We start from the raw sequence: 4,690 nt of genomic DNA on the forward strand, positions 1-4,690 counted from the left end.
TGAACCTAAAGAGCATTAATGTAAAGAATATTACATCTAGGAGGCATAAATCAAAGATTAAAACAATTGTTGAAAAGAAATAATTATAGCCGTGCAATGAAAAAAAATAAGGCAGATTGTATGCATTCAAAATAGACAAATTAACAATCTATTTATAAGTTCTAAATTATGAAGCAGGGACAAAAGATGAGCTATAGCAGTAGCAGAAACTTGCCAACACACTGTCCAAGAAGCCCCTTCATCTAACTTTTTTTCTTTTTTTGATCTGTAAATGTAAATATCATTGATAAAAAAATGTTCATATACAAATGTACTGGACATTCCTGGGCGAACAAAAGCCAATGTGACATACAATTAACTAGGGCATCCCCGGGAAATACAAAGTAAGTGAGGTGCAAAAGAAATCAATGACCCAATGCTAAGGATTCGAAATGGATCAAGACATCCGGATACAAAGAGAACATAACTTTGTATACCTATTTCTTGATCCGTCTCATGATGGAATCCAATTGAGGTGAAAGGTCTTCAAAAATCTTCCTATTCTGAGAAAGCTAAATATAGTATACGGTGCTCGCAAGAGCAATCCTCTTCGCCTTACTTTGCCATAATGTCCCGTGGGTCTTTTTTTTCAACCACTTAATAGTGCTAGCAAGAGTTGACATAGATATTTTGACGCCGACCCATCGCCTAAGGGATGTAATAATGTTCTAAAACTCCAAAAATAACAGGTATGTGGAGCACGTTGTAATTGGAACATGTTAAAAATGATATCACATTCTGATTGGCTCACTACTGGGCACGCAATGTTATAAATAATTGACAACAGTTTTTTCAAAAAAGAAAAAAAGAAAAGAACAGAAAAGAAAAGAAAATGGAAACCAGATAACAAGCCTGGTCGAGTAATTTAAAAGAGTAGACTAGCATAATCACGTTTGAATTTAAATCCACAATGAGAATAGTTTCAACTGGACTAATTCATGGATCTTCGGGACATTGACATGGGCTTCATCTAGAATATTTTAGGAAAGAATTCACAAACCATGTTTTAAATATACACACTTCAAAAATCAGATTTTTATGTAATTAATTAAAATTTTTTAATATTTAAATATAATAAAAGTCACGGTTACACAATTATGGTCACAAATCTCCAATTATAGGTCACAGATTTTTTCTTGGTCATAAATCAAAATTATGTTGGTCACAGATTTTTTCATGGTCGCAAATCAAAAATTTTGTTGGTCACAGATTATTTCGAGATTGCAAATCAAAAATTTTATAGGCCACAGTTTTCATCATTGGTCCCAGATTAAAAAATTATAGGTCACAGATTATCTATTAGTCACATATTTTCGAATTTGTTGGTCACAATTATCAAATTTTAAGGTTACATTGGTCACATGTCAAACAGTGGGTCACATACCACCACCACCTCTACTGTCACCACCACCCTCACTCCATCACTATCACTGCCATCGCCACTACCACCGCTATTGCCAAAATTTCACCACCATATCCAATCAATTGCTAACAAAAACCTGGGCAATCAAATCTACCAGCTCTCCAACCACCAACCACCACCTCTACCACTATTTCCACCCAAAATCACCACTGCCAACAACACCACCATCGTACACAGCCACTGTTAGGGGCACCACCACCACCAGAGCCATTGCACACGAACTGGCAGAACACAAATCGAAAAAAATTCAACCACTCATTGCTTAACCATACCATCAGCAACACCACCGCACAGGCGCACACACCACCACCCCTCAAATCCACCAACGATCAAAACCATGGAAAAAATCAAGCAGAGCTGCGAGCAACGGCGTTCACAGCAAATTGTCGGAGAATTGTTCACAACACATCTACTTTGTAAACCATCGACCACAGCAAATCGTCGGAGAAACACCGCTAATCGGAGGAATTTGAGATCGAAGCCTTCGTCACAGGCTCCGATCTCTTCATTCCAGTAGCAACGTGCTGGTGACGGCGAAGTGAAATGAGGTTGATCTCCGACGACAGATGCTCCAACGGCGGCGACGTCATCTTCTGACAGAGGATGAAGATGGAAAGGAAGAGTGAGAGTGCGAGTGCGAGTGTGAGAATGAAATAAAAGTGGGTGGAAATAAATTTAGGGTTTATATTAAATGTCAAAACCTGATTTGTGCACAATGAAACTTGATCACTGACTTTTGAATTGTGGTCTTTAAGTACCTGGAACCATGTAATTTTCCCAATATTTTATGCACAAAATTTTACATTTTCAAAATTAATAATATAATATTATTTTTAAATATTGTTATGTATGACTTTGTTCTTCTTTTGGAGCAACAAAATAATACAAATATCATATTCATTTTCAAGCAATGCTACAATATCATTCTTTAATATTGATTTATATTATATTTTTTAAGAATAATAATACAATATTCTTTGAAATATTGTACTGGAATATTAAACGAAAAAATAAATTATATTCAAGTAAATATTTATCTATTATAAATTGGTAAAGTCAAATCGATATAATCAGGTCGAATAACTATACCTCTTTGTGATGCAACTTAAAGTCAAGAGAATACTAACCTTTTTTTGAGTACAAAAGAAGAGTTTCCTCATAAACTCAATTCGTTAAAATTTCTTTATTTTTTTGATTGAATAAAAAAATTTTCTACCTCAACTAGCTAGAGAATTGTAAGCAGAATATTGTGTTGATAATAAGTTATAAAATAAAGAGAGAAAAAAAAAATAAAGTAGAGAGGTCAATAAATTTGCATGTTTTATTAAGAATCAAAGCTCCAAATTTATAAGAAAGAATTTGGAATAGAATGATAATAAAAAAAAATATGGCTGCAAGGATATAATTGTCATTCACACATATATTTACAGCATACATTTATTTATTTAATAGGTTGCAATTTTTACAGCTTCTTCCGAAAAGAAATTTGGGAGATTAGAGTTTATCAACATTCGTCTGGCCTTTTTAAATAAGGTCTTATTCATTATTTCTATTGTGGTGTATATATTACATTTATATACCTAAGAATCCTTTTTTTTTTTTTTAAACACAAATATCAAACGCAAGACCATTATTTGTTCAAAGAGTCTCCAAGTTTTTATTTACTTGATTTTCAATGAGAGTTTTCCAATTTTTAAAATACAAATAAGTATCAAAATTGATCTTTAACAAGATAACCCAATTTTAAAAAGAGAAGTCATCAATTATCAGAATAAAGTATTTAAAATTAGAGTAAGTACACAGTGAGGTCCTTAAAGACTAGTATGCAAGTAATCCAATACATATATAGATTTATTTCCAACCTAAAAATGCAACTTATTTTGCTTTTCCAAAATGCACTGATCACAAAATGATAAATTTTTAAATTTATCTGAACAAAAAAAATCCCCCTTTTTTTTTTTTTCTTGAATGTTGCAGACTTATGTTTATATGACCTAGTCTTGTATGTCAAAATTTCAGATTTATCATTTGCGATAATGCAATAGCAATTATATCACACACCGAGGGTGTAGCCTTTAACACATAAATCTTGTGAGTGTTTGGAGTGTTAATGATTCCTGTAAAATTATTAAAAATTTTAACAATTCCATTTTTAATCATTATCTTGAAAACCCCCATCATCCAAAATACCTAGAGACATGAGATTTCTCCTTTATGATATATATCTATTTTTCAAGAATCAAATTATGTCCATTGCCAAATTCAGAATCACTTTTTCTAATCGCTTTTATTTTGTGAAAAGAAAAGAAAAGAAAAGAAAAGAAAAGAAAAGAAAAATAAAATCATTTCCCTTAGTTACTTAACCACCATTAAAAATGAAGAAAATCATTATTTACATGAAAACATATGAAATGTACACCCTAAATTAAGAATCCACTCTTTATTTTTAAAATGGCTAGTCTCATAGACTTGTTCATTTGTAGCTGTAGCCTCTTTGCAGAAATACTTTTATAACAATCTTTTATCTTTGTCCTAAGGTTTCACAAGAATAATACTTTTTACCGTTATCCCTATCATTATTTTTCTGTTTATTCTTACACTTGGAGAATATCTCAGAAAAATCTTTGTTCTTGTGATTCGTTTCTTTATTTCTTTATTGATATTATTGTTTCCTTTCCAGAAATTCTTTCTTTTGGCCATCAAAACAACGGTCATTTTACAAAACGTCCTTAAGTTTGAAGTTCATTTTACAAAACGTCCCTATATTTTATTTAAATAAGATGTTATATTCGTCATTCCACAACTTTTTATTGAAAAAATTGATGAAAATGATGATTTCTGCAATAAAATGTGTAAAAAGAGAGGTGAAAATATAAAAAATATAACGTGGGGATGTTTTGCACGATGAATTTCAAACGTAAGGACGTTTTGTGCTTAAAACTAATTCCACTTGAAGAGTCTTTAACTTCATTTTTAAATTTTAAATCTCTAGTTCTCAAAGATGGAATAATGATATAACAATTAAACTTTCCCATCATAATCCAAAGCATATTAGATATTTTTATATTTTTCGAACAAAGAACTCAATAGGTCTACAAATTGTTGATCACTAGAAATAGTCTAGGGATGACAACGGGCGGATTCTGGTCAGAGCAACCTCTCCCGTCCCTCGTTCCTTCCTCTGTACCTATTTATGGTGAGGCGGATCCGGGGGGGGGGGGGGGGCCC

This window comes from Olea europaea, chromosome 19, assembly GCF_002742605.1.
Source record: "Olea europaea var. sylvestris chromosome 19, O_europaea_v1, whole genome shotgun sequence".
In the NCBI taxonomy this organism is placed as follows: domain Eukaryota; kingdom Viridiplantae; phylum Streptophyta; class Magnoliopsida; order Lamiales; family Oleaceae; genus Olea; species Olea europaea.